The sequence below is a fragment of the Mustelus asterias genome, unplaced genomic scaffold (assembly GCF_964213995.1).
Source record: "Mustelus asterias unplaced genomic scaffold, sMusAst1.hap1.1 HAP1_SCAFFOLD_43, whole genome shotgun sequence".
Classification (NCBI taxonomy): domain Eukaryota; kingdom Metazoa; phylum Chordata; class Chondrichthyes; order Carcharhiniformes; family Triakidae; genus Mustelus; species Mustelus asterias.
In genome coordinates this window covers 874,614-892,067 of record NW_027590120.1, presented here as the reverse complement: position 1 = coordinate 892,067, position 17,454 = coordinate 874,614, and the positions used below count along the sequence as shown (strand labels likewise).

Below are 17,454 nucleotides of genomic sequence, written 5' to 3'. Positions count from 1 at the left end.
TGGAAACAATGGGAAGTCTCAGAAAATTCAGACCCTGCAGCAGATACAAGTACATCATCTCTTGGAGCAGTAAATATGCAGGTTTAACTGTGACAAGTAATGCACAGACAGCAACTGATACAGGTCTCACATCTGACACACAAACGTATGCGGCAAGAGAAATGTGTCCAGATGTGGAGAGAGAGAGAGAGAGAGAGAGCAACAGGACCTGCAAAAGTGGAAGGGATTATGGGGAAGGAGATATTGAGAGAGGAATGGTGTTCATAATAGTAAACAGGGATAGGGCCTGGGTAAAGATGCTCTGTTGATTAGTGGGGTCAGTATGTCAGGGTACAGGCATAGGGCTGGGGAAAGGTGCTCTGTTAATTTTGGGGTCAGTGTGTCAGGGTGCAGGGATACAGCCTGGGAAAAGGTGCTCTGTTGTTTCGTGGAGTCAGTATGTCAGGGTGCGGGGATAGGGCCTGGGTAAAGGGGCTCTGTTGGTTCGTGTGGTCAGTATGTCAGGGTACAGGGTTAGGATCTGGGGAAAGGTGCTCTGTTGATTAGCGGAATCAGTATGTTGGGGTACAGGGATAGGGCCTGGGTAAATGTGCTCTGTGATTCGTGGGGTGAGCATGTCAGGGTACAGGGAAAGGGCCTGGGAAAAGGTGCTCTGTTGATTAGTGGGGTCAGTATGTCGGGATACAGGATTAGGGCCTGGGTAAAGGTGTTCTGTTGATTATTGGGGTCGGTATCTCAGGGCACAGGGATAGGGTCTGGGAAAAGGTTCCCTGTTGATTTGTGGGGTCAGTGTGTCAGGCTGCAGGGATAGGGTCTGCGGAAAGGTGCTCTGTTGATTAGTGGGGTCAGTATGTCTGGGTAGAGGGATATGATCTGGGTAAAGGTGCTCTGTTGATTAGCGGGATCAGTATGTCAGGGGACAGGGATAGGGCCTGGGGAAAGTTCCTCTGTTGATTAGTGGGGTCAGTTAATCTGGGTTCAGGAACAGGGTCTGGGTAAAGATGTTCTGTTGATTCGTGGGGTGAGCATGTCAGCATACAGGGATCGGGCCTTGTAAAATGTGCTCTCTTGATTAGTGGGCTAGGGCCTGTGAAAAGGTACTCCGTTGTTAGTGGGGTCAGTATGTCAGGGTACAGGGATAGGGACTGGGTAAAGCTGTCCCGTGGGTAAAGAATGCTCCCTGACATACTGACTCCACGAAACAACAGAGCACCTTTTCCCAGGCTGTATCCCTGTACCCTGACACACTGACCCCAAAATTGACAGAGCACCTTTCCCCAGCCCTATCCCTGTGCACTGACATTCTGACCCCACTCACAACAGAGCATCTTTATCCAGGCCCTATCCCTGTCCCTTGACACACTGATCCCACTAATCAACAGAGGACCTTTCCCCAGGCCCTATCCCTGTTCCCGGAGACACTGACCTCACTAATCAACAGAGGACCTTTCCCCAGGCCCTATCCCTGTTACCGCAGTCACTGACCTCACTAATCAACAGAGTGCCTTTCTCCAGGCCCTATCCCTGACATACTGACCCCACTGATCAACAGAGCACCCTTACCCATGCCCGATCCCTGTGCCCTGACATACTGACCCCAAAATCAACAGAGCACCTTTCCGCAGCTCTATCCCTGGGCCCTGACAAGAACAAAGAACAAAGAACAATACAGCACAGGAACAGGCCCTTCGGCCCTCCAAGCCCGTGCCGCTCCCTGGTCCTAACTAGACCATTCCTTTGTATCCCTCCATTCCCACTCCGTTCATATGGCTATCTAGATAAGTCTTAAACGTTCCCAGTGTGTCCGCCTCCACCACCTTGCCTGGCAGCGCATTCCAGGCCCCCACCACCCTCTGTGTAAAATATGTCCTTCTGATATCTGTGTTAAACCTCCCCCCCTTCACCTTGAACCTATGACCCCTCGTGAACGTCACCACCGACCTGGGGAAAAGCTTCCCACCGTTCACCCTATCTATGCCTTTCATAATTTTATACACCTCTATTAAGTCTCCCTTCATCCTCCGTCTTTCCAGGGAGAACAACCCCAGTTTACCCAATCTCTCCTCATAACTAAGCCCCTCCATACCAGGCAACATCCTGGTAAACCTCCTCTGTACTCTCTCCAAAGCCTCCACGTCCTTCTGGTAGTGTGGCGACCAGAACTGGACGCAATATTCCAAATGCGGCCGAACCCACGTTCTATACATCTGCAACATCAGACCCCAACTTTTATACTCTATGCCCCGTCCTATAAAGGCAAGCATGCCATATGCCATCTTCACCACCTTCTCCACCTGTGACGTCACTTTCAAGGATCTGTGGACTTGCACACCCAGGTCCCTCTGCGTATCTACACCCTTTATGGTTCTGCCATTTATCGTATAGCTCCTCCCTACATTATTTCTACCAAAATGCATCACTTCGCATTGATCAGGATTGAACTCCATCTGCCATTTCTTTGCCCAAAGCCTATCTATATCCTTCTGTAGCTTCTGACAATGCTCCTCACTATCTGACCCCACCAACAACAGAGCACCTTTTCCAGGCCAAAGCTCTGTACCCCGACATGCTGACCCCACTGATCAACAGAGCACCTTTACCCAGGCCCTATTCATGCACCCTGACCCCACTAATCAATAGAGCACCTTTACTCAGGCCCTATCCCTGTACCCCAACATACAGATCCCGCTAATCAACAGAGCACCTTTACCCAGATCCTATCCCTGTACCCTGACACACTGACCCCACTAAACAAGAGAGCACTTTTCCCCAGATCATATCCCTGTGCCCTGACATACTGACCACACTAAACAACAGAGGATCTTTACCCAGGCCGTATCCCTATACCTGGATACACAGACCTCACTAATTAACAGAGCACCTTTACCCAGGCCCTATCCCTGTGCCCTGACATGCTGACCTCACTAATCAACAGAACACCTTTACATAGGCCCTATCCCTGACACACTGACCCCACTGATCAACAGAGCACCTTTACCCAGGCCCAGTCCCTGTGCCCTGACATACTGACCCCAAAAATCAACAGAGCACCTTTACCCAGCCCCTATCCCTGTTCCCTTACATAGTGACCCCACTAACAACAGTGCACCTTTACCCAGGCCGTATCCCTGTCCCCTTACATACTGACCCCACTAATCAACAACGAGGACCTTTCCCCAGACCCTATCCCTGTCCCCTGACATACTAACCCCACTAATCAACAGAGCACCTTTACCCAGGCCCTCTCCCTGTTCCCTGACATACTGACCCCACTAATCAAGAGAGCACCTTTCCCCAGACCCTATCCCTGTCCGCTGACATACTAACCCCACTAATCAACAGAGCACCTTTACCCAGGCCCTCTCCCTGTACCCTGACATACTGACCCCACTAACCAACAGAGCACCTTTACCCAGGCCCTATCCCTATCAAGAGCCTGCGGAAAGGTGTTCTCTTGATTAGTGGGGTCAGTATGTCAGCGTACAGGGATAGGGCCTGGGTAAAGTGGCTCTGTTAATGAGTGGGGTCAGTATGTCAGGGTACAGGAATAGGGTCTGGGAAAAGGTGTTCTCTTGATTAGTGGGATCAGTTTGTCAGGGTTCCGGTAGAGGGCCTATGTAAAGGTGCTCTGTTGATTAGTGGGGTCAGTATGTCAGGTACAGGAATAAGGCCTGGGTAAAGGTGCCCTGTTGATTAGCAGGGTTAGTCTGTCAGGGTACAGGGATAGGGCTTGGGTAAAGGTGTTCTGTTGATTAGTGGGGTCAGCATGTCAGGGTATAGGGATAGGGCCTGGGTAAAGGTGCCCTGTTGATTAGCAGGGTCAGTCTGTCAGGGTACAGGGATAGGGCTTGGGTAAAGGTGCTCTGTTGATTAGTGGGGTCAGTGTGTCAGGGTACAGGGATAGGGCTTGGGTAAAGATGCTCTGTTGATTAGTGGGGTCAGTATGTCAAGGTATAGGGATAGGGCCTGGGTAAAGGTGCTCTGTTGATTAGTGGGGTCAGTATGTTAGGGTAGTCTGCAGGTGCAACAGGTGATCAAGAAGGCAAATGGGATGTTGGAAACCGGAGCACCCGGAGAAAACTCACACAGATGTGGGACAGTGACCCAAGCCGGGAATCGAACCCAGGTCCCCTGCGCTGTGAGGCAGCAGCACTAATCACTGTGCCAGAACAGCAGAGTAACACCACATTCTGCACCCTCTCCTTTCCTTCTCTATTTAAAAAAGGAAATAGACAAAAGGCGGGTAACAACAGGCCGGTTAGCTTAACGTCTGTAGTTGGGAAAAGGCTGGAATCCATGATTAAAAAAGAAATAGCAGGCCATCTGGATAAGAATGGTTCGATTAAGCAGATGCAGCATGGATTCATGAGGGGAATGTCGTGCTTGACGAACTTGTTGGATTTTTATGAAGATGTGACTAGTGCGGTTGACGGAGGGGAACCAGTGGATGTGTTTTTGGATTGCCAAAAAGCATTTGATACGGTGCCTCACAAAAGGTTGCTGAAGAAGATTGGGTCACACGGAGTCGGGGGTAGGGTGTTAGCGTGGATTGGGGATTGGCTATCCGACAGGAAGCAGAGAGTCGGAATATATGGGTGCTTTTCTGGTTGGCAGATGGTAACTAGTGGCGTGCCGCAGGGATCGTTACTGGGGCCTCAACTTTTTATCATTTAAATCGACGATCTGGAGGAGGGGACTGAGTGTAGGGTAACAAAGTTCGCAGACGACACAAAGATAAGTGGAAAAGTGAATCGTGTGGAGGGCATAGAAGGTCTGCAGAGAGATTTGGACAGGCTGAGTGAGTGGGCGAGGATCTGGCAGATGGAGTATAACGTTAACAAATGCGAGGTTATTCACTTTGGAAGAACTAATAGCAAATTGGATTATTATCTGAATGGAAAGAAATTACAACATGCTACTGTGCAGAGGGACCTGGGGGTCCTTGTGCATGAGACACAAAAACCCAGTCTGCAGGTGCAACAGGTGATCAAGAAGGCAAATGGGATGTTGGCCTATATCGCAAGGGGGATAGAATATAAAAGCAGAGATGTCTTGCTGCATCTGTACAGGGCATTGGTGAGGCCGCAGCTAGTATACTGTGTGCAGTATTGGTCCCCTTATTTGTGCAAGGATATATTGGCCTTGGAGGGAGTGTAGAGAAGGTTCACCAGGTTGATACCAGAGATGAGGGGTGCTGATTACGAGGAGAGACTGAGCAGATTTGGTTTGTACTCCTTGGAATTTAGAAGGCTGAGGGGGGATCTTATAGAGAACTATAAGATAATGAAGGGGCTGGATAGCGTAGAGGTGGAGAAATTCTTTCCACTTAGAAAGGAAGCTAGAACTAGAGGGCACAGCCTCAAAATAAAGGGGGGTCAGTTTAGGACAGAGTTGAGGAGGAACTTCTTCTCTCAGAGGGTGGTGAATCTCTGGAATTCTCTGCCCACTGAAGTGGTGGGGGCTACCTCGTTGAATATGTTTAAATCACGGATAGATGGATTCCTGATCGGTAAGGGAATTAGGGGTTATGGGGATCAGGCGAGTTAGTGGAACTGATCCACTTCAGATCAGCCATGATCTTATTGAATGGCAGGGCAGGCTCGAGGGGCTAGATGGCCTACTCCTGCTCCTATTTCTTATGTTCTTACAGGGATATGGCCTGGGTAAAGGTGCTCTGTTGTTAGTGGGGTCTGTATGTCAGGGCACATTGATAAGGCCGGGGGAAAGGTTCTCTGTTGATTTGTGGGCTCCGTATGTCAGGGTGCAGGGATACAACCTGGGAAAAGGTGCTCTGTTGATTAGTGGGGTCAGTATGTCAGGGGGCAGGGATAGGGTCTGCGGAAAGGTGCTCTGTTGATTAGTGGGGTCAGTATGTCTGGGTACAGGGATATGATCTGGGTAAAGGTGCTCTGTTGAATAACGGGATCAGTATGTTGGGGTACAGGAATAGGGCCTGGGTATAGGTGCTCTGTTGATTAGTAGGGTCAGTATGTCAGGTGACAGGGAGAGGGCCTGGGTAAAGGTGCTCTGTTGATCAGTGGGGTCAGTATGTCTGGGTACATTGATAGGGCCTGGGGAAAGATCCTCTGTTGATTAGTGGGGTCAGTTTATCTGGGTTCATGGACAGGGCCTGGAGAAAGGCACATACTGACCCACTAATCAGCAGAGCATCTTTACCCAGACCCTATCCCTGTTCCCTGACATACTGACCCCACTAATCAACAGAGCAGCTTGCACCAGGCCCTATCCCCACACCCTGACATACTGACCCCACTAATCTCCTAACCTGCACATGGCGGCCGCGGCACTGAGCCTGATCCCGGATAAAATCCCGCAGCTTGAAACCCGGGACCCATTGGGTCTGATCCGGCCTTGCAGCCTACAGGACAATCAAAGAAACTTTTAAACATGGATAGATATTTTTCCAAAATGAGAGCAGGAGCATCAAGTGATGCTGAGGATGGTCCGAATCCATGTTGTGATCCAGAATCGCCATTCGAACAGAGTGCTGAAGAAGAATCGTTTAATTCTGCACCAGTAGAAGCAAACGTCCAAAAAAGAAAGTTTGTCGACAATATTTGGATAGCTATCTGAGTTTCGGTTTCACATGGGCTGGAGATGAAAACATACCTCGGCCTACGTGTTTGATCTGTGGTGAGAAGCTTTCCAATTCCAATATGGTCCCAAGTACGATGAAAATACATCTGTTGTCAAAACATGGAAATCTGGCAAACAAGGATGTTCAATATTTTGAAAGGCTTTTGGAACAGAAGAAATACCAACCATCATATTTCAAAAAACGAATGACAGTCTCAGATAAGATGCAGATTGTATCTTACCAAGTGGCTGAATTGATTGCTCAACAGACAAAACCACACACAATAGCTGAAAAATTGATTCAGCCTGCCTGCAGCTTGATTGTGAAAACTTTGTTTGGTGATGATGCTGAGCGAGAAGTTGTGGAAAATCCTTTGTCTGATAATACAATTCACACAAGAATAGTTGATATATCAGCTAATAATGAGAAGCGTGTTTCCGAAAGTATGAAGAATTCTAAATTTGCCATTCAAGTTGATGAATCGACCGACATTAGTGGAAAAGCATCGTTGCTTGCCTGTATCAGATTCATTCACAATGACGAAATAATCACACAGTTTCTATTTCGCAAGGAACTTGAAAACCATAACAGAGGACAAGATATTTTCCAAACCTTGTCTGAGCATTTGGAGAAAGTTGAGATTTCATGGGATTCTTGTATTGGAATTTGTACGGATGGAGTGCCATGTGTGATAGGGAATGTGAGAGGCTTGGCGGCACTCATCAAACAGAAGAATCCAGATGTAATATCAACTCACTGTTTTTTACACAGAGAGGCATTAATCACCAAGACCCTTGTAGCTGATTTGAAGTTGGTTCCAGATCAGACTGTGCGCATTGTGAACGTCATCAAAGCAAAACCACTGAAGGCGCGGTTATTTGCTCAACTCTGTAAAGACAGAGAATCAAAACATCAATGCCTAATTCTGCACTCAGAGGTTCGCTGGATGTCCCACGGAAAAGTTTTAAATCGGGTGTTGGAACTGAAGAACGAATTAAGAGAATTTTTGGAACAAGAAGGGAACCCATTGTACCACCAACAAGATGACAATGACTGGTGTGCAAAGCTGGCATATTTGGCCGATATCTTTTCCCGGTTGAATGTGCTCAATGTCAGTGTGCAAGGCCGCCATGACAATATCCTCACAACTACAGACAAACTAACTGCATTCAAAAGAAAGCTTCAGCTCTGGCTCGGGAGAGCGATGCAACATAACCCCGAAATGTTCCCACTGGTAAAAGGTTTTAAAACGAGCAATGAATTGTACGGCCTCATACAGGAACATCTTGCAACACTGGTCGAAAAGATTGATCATTACTTCCCATTGTTGTCGACAGAAAAATTCGACTGGGTTAGAGACCGCTTTGCGAATTCCAGCTGTTCAGGTCTGACATTGGATGAGGAGGAGGAAATGGCCTGCATTTTGAGTGATCGCACCTTGAAAATGAAACACGGGAGTATGCCACTGGACTCTTTTTGGATATACAACCAGAAACAGTATCCATACATCTCTTCAAGAGCATTAGCTATTCTTCTACAGTTCTCCATGACATATTGTTGTGAACAGGGATTTTTAGCTCTGACAAATATCAAAGACCAGAAAAGAGAAAGGCTTCTTTGTGTTGATGAGGAGATGAGAGTTTGTTTGTCTCAGATTAGACCTAATATAATGAGATTATCCGACAAAAACAAGCTCACAGCTCTCATTGAGTTTGTATACCTACTTGAGGTTACATATGCAAGGGGCTCGTCTATAAGTATATTTTGGGAATGAATCATGTTTTTATGCAGCTGCATTGTTTTATACTTTTTGGATATTCCATGATCATATTAGAAAGTAGTTGTGTTCTATGTTATGAATCAAGCACTGCTAGGAGTTGTTTTTTTTGTTTTTGAATGTATTTCTTATCAATAAAAATTTTGGTGTGGCGCGAGCAAATTTTTATTCCGAAAGTGCGGCCCAGTGAAAAAAGTTTGGGAGCCACTGTCCTCGCGAAACGGCTTCAGCCCCAGAGGACGATTGCTCAAGAATATAAAGAGCTCGGAGGCAGAATCATAGAACCCTTATAGTGCAGAAGGAAGCCATTCGGCCCGTCTAGCCTGCACCAGCAGCAATCGCACCCAGGCTCCATCCCCGTAATCCCATATATTTACCCTGTTAGTCCCCTGATTCTAAGGGCAACGTAACATGACCAATCAACCTAATCTGCACATTTTTGGATTGTGCGCCGGGTGCTCGGTTTTCTTCCACACACGCAGACACGGGGAGAATGTGCAAACTGAACACAGTCACCCGAAGCCAGAACTGAACCTCGGGCCCTGGTACTGCGAGGCAGCAGTGCTAACCATAAAAGGCACAGTTGTCCTACCGATATCATTCACTGAGTCACCTGTCCGCAGTTCAGCAAGAGTTGGGGTTTTGAGAATAGTGGTTCCACTGAGATTAGAACTCGGATTGTTGGATTCAAAGTCCAGAGTGCTCACCGTTACACCATGGAACCAACAGGGCGCCAGCTGAAAGCAGGAGATCTTTCACCCCGATCTCACACATACACACTCTTGCTCAATTATTGCCAGGCTCCAGTCGAAGGGTTGTTGTTGTTTGACACCAACTGCTCCTTTGATTCGACAGAGCGTCAAAGAGTGGCGAAAGATGAAAAAAGAAAAACACTGATGCTGCAAGCGTCTGGCGCCAGAGTCTCAGCACTGTGCATTGACAAATTGTCCTCTCGATTCGTACTTGGTGAAAAATGTAAACGAAATGTCCTTGAGAAAATCAATTATCAGCATTGGCGAAGGAAAGGAAGGTTCCGCCGAGATTTGCACTCAGATCGCTGGATTCAAAGGACAGAGAGCTCACCATTACACCACGGAACACAGAACACGTCAAGGAACTGCAAATGACCTGCGAAACCTGACTATTTCTGGAGATATCTCCCTAAACCTCTTGCCTTGAAATGATTTGCTGTAGATTTGGGGCACTCTGTCTTCTGAGATTTTCTGCTATCAACGGTGGCGCATAACGATACGTTGAAATCACACTTGCTGTTGCTGTCACACCGAATGAAAGAGATTAAATTCTTCGAGTGACCATTTGCTAGCGGTGGACGCGTTCTGAGATATGTGGTGTACCAGTGAGCGCTCTGGAATCTGAATCCAACAGCCCTGCTTTTTTTTGCTAAAGCCTACGATGGGTTTGCAGGAGGGCATTTTATTTTAAATAGTCAGAAAGTGGAAATCTAAACATTGACGAAATCTCAGCAAATTCCACGGCAATCAAATTGCGGAAGCTGAAGCGAATCACTCTCCTGGCGTCATTGCATCAGCCCCAGAGGATGATTGCTCAGGAATACAATGCGCTGAGAGGCAGGGAAGCCACTGCAGACAGGGGGGGGGGGGGGGCATCTTCATGTGTCGTGTCATTCACTCACTCATCTGTCCCAATTTAAAGAGTTCGGAAGCGAGAGGCCAGAGTGCGATCCGTTACACCATGGAATCGACAGCACTGTGACCGAAGACACTAGACTTTTCTCCCAAAACACACACACGCACCTACACTCGCTCTCTCTCTCTCACGCGTGCACACACACACACTTGCTCAATAATTGCTGGACTCCATTCGAATGGCTGTTGCTCCGGCACCAGCTGCTCCTTTCTTTCAACAGAGGAGTTAAAGAGAAGAGAAAATATAAAAAGACATTGATGCGGCAGGCATCTGGCGCCAGAGGCTCAGCAATGCGCATTGTTATAGCAGTTGAACTGGCTGACAAATTGTCCTCTCGATTCGTACCTTGTGAAAAAATTGAACGAAACGCCCTCCGGCAAATCAACCATCAGCATTGCCTCATTAAAGTAAGGTTCCGCCGAGATTTGAACTCGGATCGCTGGATTCAGAGTCCAGAGTGCTCACCATTACACCACGGAACCTAGCACGCAATGGCAGCCTGCAAATAATCATGCAATACCTGTGCCAGTCTGAACAGCAGTGAAAAAAATCATTCCCATTCCACAATCCCGTGAATTACCCACAGCAATTCATATTTACATTGCCCTGGCTGTTTCCTCCTAAAATAATGAGTACTCTACCTTCAACTGCACTGAATTTCACTGCAGCTCACCACATTCAAAGAGCAATGTTAGGATCGACCTGTTATAAACTTTATTGTGGTAAATCTACTGAACTGCATCAGCTGTTCACCCTCTATTTTCGTCACATTGGAAGCCAGTGTGAAAATGTGACCAATTTCTAACCTTAACAGACAGGAAGGAGAGTGTGACTGTGGATAATTGGCACTGTGCACACTGCAGTAATCAGTATCTGGGAGAGTCGGGCAGGTGGGATCATGGTCAACTAGTGATGAGGGGTCGGCGCTTTCAGGGTCGCAGACTGGCTTCGATGTACTAAGATTTAATGTTTTTGATTTAAAAAAGAACTTGAAGTACTTCCTGATCGAAAGCAGCTCTGTCAGAATCAGTGGAGTGTGATCTGTAGTTTTGCTTGCGAGCTGGAAATGTCACATGTGCAACTGGTCAAGAACAAACAGAGTGAAGGACAGTGATAGGTTGTAAGGTTCTGCCGATAGAGGTCGTGATACAAGGTAACGTCTGGGTGCTAATGGGCCAGATTTAACCGCTTACACTGACAAACATATTACGAATTTCTGGATAAAAATTCCCAGGCTAAGAAGAAAACTTCTCACTGAATGAACATTAGTTTTCATTCAGACACTGAGATCAACAAAGCGGGATGGAAAAAGATTCAGTTTGATTGGTGACGCTGCCGGAGGGATGGAGAGCTGGAGTTCACCCAGGAAAGCAGCAAAGTTTAAACACGATGGAGCCTAACGTGGGGCTGCAACCAACGATTCTGAAATTACATCTGATATGCTACGCCTAAGCTAACCGTCCTCCTGCTGCAGCGATGCTGGCACCCTTTCTGAACATACGTGAAGCCAAACGTTGTTTCCATCTGGTGTCTCAGCTTGTTCTGAATTCAAAGTTTACAGTTAACCGATCTACAAAATCCCCACCGTTACAATGCATTCCTCTCAGTCAGCAGTAACATCATTCCCATCTTCTATTTATTTGCTGCACCTCCTTCCAAACATTACAAACTCCTCTTACATCTTTCACTCTGATCTTTTCTCTGAAACATTTCATGATTAAACTTTTGAACTAATGTGGATAATTTTGTGACGGTAAAAAGCTGTTCATTTCCAAGGGGGAGCTAAAGCACATTGACGCACACAGAGAAACCCAGACACATACACGCACCCAGCGTGACAGAGGCCGAAGGAGAGACAACACACTGAAAACACAACCTGGCTCCGTCTCTGTTCCATTTCTGACTGCAGGTTCCGTGATGCTTTTGTGAATAAACGGAAATGTGCAACCGCCCGAGTGTTTGGGTGGATTTGATTCAATTCACTCTGTGGACACAGAGTTAAAACCAGAAATAATCAGAAGCTGGAAATCCCAATGGATTTAAACTCCACCACGCTAACCAGCCGGCCACGGTGACTGGCGCTCTGAGCTATGAAGCCAACCGCATGTCCATTTTAACAGTTACTCTACTATAATGATTGGAACGAGCATCAGAGCGAAGAATTTGTGGGTAATATTTGATTCATAGGAAATTTCTGAGATGGAGAACACGAAGTTCAAAGATGTTATTGGAAAGCGGCAGAATTTGAGATGTGTCAGTTACTTTCAGTGATCAATCTCTGCGGTGTGTTTGCCGTGTGATTCTTCGTCAGAGCTTATTGCTGATGTTACATCTCTGACTTTTCCAACTCTAGTGCAAGTTCATCCAGCTGGAAGATTAATCTTGCTTCGCCCTTCACAGATGCCGTGAGGTGTGTTTGCATTCAATGAAGAATTATAGATAGTTATTCACTCCTTGGGTGTAAATCAAACCCGAACCACCGTACTGAATCCTGACCACGAAACTTCCAGTGAAGCTGATTTAAGAGATTTACAATCAGTTGATCAAGATCGCTTTAGTCATTGCTTCATTTCTGGCCACTTTCGCCTGACACACATTCACTCAATCACGATATCACTTTATGATTCCAGTAAAATGCACCTTTTTCCTTGTGTTCAGATCCAATTATCCCCACAAACGGAGCAAATTCAAAATGTTCTACTGAGTTATCGATTGTTATAAACCCCGGGCCCTGGCGGTGAAAACACTGATTCGGCAGCAATAGATCACCCGGACTCCACCATCACCAGCTCAATATTGCACTTGTCCATCATTCCTTGTGTCAGTTAATCCATCCTGTCTTGCTCTCTATCACATACCTTCCCTTTTGGTCTCATTACAGAGCAATTCCCGACTTAAATGCTGCAATAACTCAACCGTTCAATTAAAGTTTCGTGAGAAACGAGAATAATTCTGAAATATGAATCAGTAAGCAATAAAAAGCATTTGGAAATGTTTCTACGCGGTCTTGAATCAGGAACGTTTCGCGTGTGAGATGAACGTGGTAACCACTACACTGCAGAAACACAGCAGTCCGTGTAGCTGAAGCAGGTCAGGTTTGCTGGAGAAGCAACAAAACTGATTCCACAATCCCGTTAGTTTCTCATTTTACATTGCCTCTTTTGGTTCCTCTAATCAAAATGAATGATAATACATTCCACTGCGAAACATTTTGCCGATCACGTGTTTGACCAACTTTATTCTTAACGTTTAAAGCAAATTAAGTGAATATCTGACGGTGGGGGAATTTGAACCCACTCCTCCACAAATCGCGCTATCCTCAATTCAGTGTCCTCGAATTCTCATCAGTGACACCATCAGAAGTGATTGCTACCAGAGCTGGTATTGGCAGTGAACAGAACCAATGAGGTGGGATTGGATCACATGTCCCGTTGAGTCTCCTCCGCCACTTAAAATCAAGATCAACAACCACCTCATCTCAGGAATCAGTTCAATGAAGTTTGGTTCCATCCAGACATGGAGAGAATAGAATGAATAAAAAAGAACAAAAGAGGGGAATTGGTTAGAGAGACTGAGCGAGGGAATAACCGACGCAGATCTACAAAGAGAAAGATAGAGACAGAGTAGGAGACACACTGAACGGAAAAAATGCCAATTCCATTTGATTTGAATTAAAGAAAAAGAAAGTTGAAAGCATTGAAAACAGCAAATGCTATGGCCGTAAAAATATATTCTGGCAATGGTGCTGAAGAATTCAGAGTCAGATCTTACCGCAATCCGAGCTAAGCTGTTCCTACGCTCCAACACTGTCATCTAACCGCCAATGCTACAATTTGCCCAAGATTGCCCGGTTTACAAATATCAGGTCAAATCCAACGCCGCAAATTACCATCAGTCTACACCTGATCATCAGTAACGTGACGGAAGGGGCAATAAACAATGGTATCAGGAGGAATTCCAATGCAAACTGGTGGAACATCGCCCGATCTCCCGATTCGGCACTTACTGCGTTCCAGACTTAACACTGAATTCAACAACTTCAGAGCATCTCCTTTCCTCCATCCTCACCCAATTTCCATTTATTTTGTTTTATTTCGTTTTATCTTATTTCTTTATTTTTATTATTTTATATCTTCTTTTACATATGTATTTATTTTTAAAAATTTCCATGTATTGCATTGTTTATTTAAAATCTCACTTTCCATTTTGTTGCCCCCTCTCCCTCCACCCCACTCGGGCCGTCTCTTACATTTCCTTTGTTCTGCCATTAACACATTCTGATCTCTTAATGGGCAGCCAGCAGCACCCTTCTCAGCCATGATCACCACCATTAAAATTCCCTTCTTAATTTATATGGAACACCTTTGTCACCCACCCCACACCCATATCCCTCACCATTACAGTATGAATCTCGTCCAAATTTCTTTGTCTTCAGCTCTGACGATGGGTCATCCAGATTTTGAACGTTAGCTCTATTCTCCCTTCACAGGTGCTTTCAGACCTGTTGTGGTTTTCCAGCATTTTCTGTTCTTGTTTTAGATTCCAGCATCCACAGTAAATTTGGTTTTTCAGGAGGCACTTGTCAGACAGACTTGTCCCTGGTATACAGAAAAATGCTGAAATCGAAACAAAGCGCCAAGTTAGCATGGATAGGATAGATTAAAATACTTGCAGGCAGTTTCCTTGGTGATCTCGTGGTGAGGATGTGGCGCTTTCACCGCAGCGGTTCGATTCCTGGTCAGGAAATCAAGATTTCTTGTTCTCTTGCAGCACATGATTTAAGTGGAATTGGAATTACTTCCTGATCGAAAACAGGAGTGATATTGGTGCCAGTTTCAACAGTACAGAGAAAAATCCGTCCAATTCCACAAACCCGTCAATTACCCACAACAATTTGTATTTGCATTGCCTCTTTTGTTTCCTCCAGTCAAAATGAATAATGATATATTCTCGGAGAATTCCTATTATAGAGAAGGAGGTCGGTCGGCCCATCGAGTGCGCACCGACAACAATCCCACCCACGCCCTATTCCCGGAAACCCACATATTTACCCTGATAATCCCGCTGACAGGCGGGTCAATTTAGCATGGCCAAGCAACCGAACTCACACATGTTTGGAAAGGAATCCGGAGCACACAGAGGAATCCCACACAGACACGGGGAAAACGTTCAAACTCCGCAAAGAGTGATCCGAGAAATTTAACCTGAGCCACTGGCACTGTGAGGCATCTTTGCGAACCACTGTGAAACCAGGCCGTCCTATTCTACTGCATTTAATTTTACTGCAGTGTTAGTACCAACCTGTGATAAACCAGTTTGTGGTAATTCTGCTGATCAACATTAACTTATCAGCGTTAATAGACGGTGGGTTCCAGCCCCAAGATGGGGGCCACTGTTTGTACAGAAGGAGGTTTGTACAGAAGAAGCAACTTTGCTGCTTTTCTGGGTGAACTCCAGCTCTTCATTCCTCCGGCAGCGTCACCGCTCAAACTGAGTCTTTCTCCATCTCGCGCTGTTAATCTCACAGTTACTGCTTTCTGAGTGAAAACTGCCTCCACTTCACTGGAGGTCGGAGAGTTACAATTAAAGGTCTTTTTGTCACTGAGTCCGAGATTTGGACCCAGACCTGCGAGGTATTTGTGTCAGTGGAAACAACAAAATCTACTCCATCAACAGCCAGATCTTTGTATCCTATTTCTCTCTTTTTTTTTATTCTTGACATGTGACATTTCCAATTCAGACACAAAAGAGGAAATCTGCCTGCTCCTGATTCCCACAGAACTGGTACAAACCTGGAAGTAACGCAGGATTTTTACGCAGCAATAAATCTACTTTCCCTGACCGGGAATCGAACCCGGGCCGCGGCGGTGAGAGCGCCGAATCCTAACCACTAGACCACCAGGGAAGCTGGCCTAAACTCTTTCAAAGATTGATTTATCCATGAGCCTTCTGTCTTTTATTTTTATTTCAGATTTTTTATTCACCAAAAACAAGTTTCTCCTTTAAATTGTCATGTTTAGATCGAACCCAAGGGACTGTTCAGCCAATGAAAACAGCGAAACCTGTTAGCTGCAACATGAAATCGACCGTGAGGTGAAATAGTCCCGCAAGTTGGTCATGTGGCACTTTCAATTTCCAAAACCCACCAAACTCATCACTGTGGCTTCTGTGAAACTTGCAAGGTAACACACGGCAGACATTCACCACGGAGAGCAACTGGCAGAACTCATTTATGAAACATTATCCTGTCGCTTCTCTTCCTGTTTCTGTCGCTGCCTCTCACCCAGCTCCCTCTGGTTGTCCATTTCCCAGGGTCAGTGAGCTGCTTGATACAGACACAGAGAGTTGGTGAACTCGATCTTTACCTGGAAAGCAAGGAAAGCGAATGTATGACACACGGCATTGAGAGGAGATGGAGTTTAGAGATAACAGTATAAGGAGACACAGATATCTCATCATCCTGATCCAGTTCCTGATTGCAGGAACGTACACAGTGCCAATTATCAACTGTCACACTCTCCTTCCAGCCATGAGCACGGAGTTAAGTTTTGAAGTGTTTGAAGTCTTGCTACAGTTATTCAGGGTTTTGTTGAGACCACATTTGGAACAGTGTGTTCAGTTTGCATCTCCCCATTTTAGACAAAATAAAAGCAAAATCTGAGGATGTTGGAATCTGAATCAAGAACAGAAAAAGCTGAAAAATCTCAACAGCTTTAACGAGAAAGAATAGATAGCATTGAAAAACTGCAGGGATTCTATCGTTCTATGAGTTTGATAGGGTGGATGCTGAGACATTATTTTCCCTGGTCCGGGAATCTAAAGCACGGGGGTACAATCTCAGGATAAGGCGCTGATGAATTAAGACTGCGATGAGCAGACATTTCTTCACTCAAAGGATAGTGAATTTGGGGAATTCTCTGTGCCAGAGGGTTGTAGATGCTCCATCATTGAACACATTTCAGTTCGGGCTGGATAGATTTATGATCTATTCAGGAATGAATGGAAGCAGGGATATGGAATTGGAACAAATGCTCAGCCACAAATTAATGTTTCCATTCTAATTTTTAAGCTTAATGGTATAATGGAAGCATGTATATGATATTATATGTAATATGTCTGAAGTCAATAGTCATTCAATAATGTTGGTGACAACAGATAACAGTACAGCCGGTAACACTTGAGAGCTATTTTTTATTGACCACCACGGACCCATTGCCAACACACAAATGTTTGCCTCTGAATGCAGATGGTGAGAAAACAGTAAAATCACCCATCCCTGGGTGGTCTCGAACCACCAACCTTCCGGTTAACAGCCGAATGCGCTGACCGATTGCGCCACAGAGACTCAGACAGCAACTGCTAACGATATTCTAAGCTAAGGTGTCAATAAGCACAATTCTCTTTCTGCAAA

At 45.8% G+C, this 17,454-nt stretch overlaps 3 non-coding genes across 3 annotated transcripts; all 3 read right to left on the bottom strand.

The window, feature by feature from the left end:
- Positions 1–10,453: 10,453 nt before the first annotated feature.
- trnaq-cug (transfer RNA glutamine (anticodon CUG)) lies at positions 10,454–10,525 on the bottom strand. The gene has a single exon. It is a non-coding gene; the product is annotated as a tRNA-Gln (tRNA).
- Positions 10,526–15,876: 5,351 nt separating this feature from the next.
- trnae-cuc (transfer RNA glutamic acid (anticodon CUC)) lies at positions 15,877–15,948 on the bottom strand. Its single transcript has one exon. It is a non-coding gene; the product is annotated as a tRNA-Glu (tRNA).
- A 1,366-nt stretch (positions 15,949–17,314) lies between these two features.
- Positions 17,315–17,388, bottom strand: trnan-guu (transfer RNA asparagine (anticodon GUU)). The gene has a single exon. It is a non-coding gene; the product is annotated as a tRNA-Asn (tRNA).
- Positions 17,389–17,454: the final 66 nt, after the last annotated feature.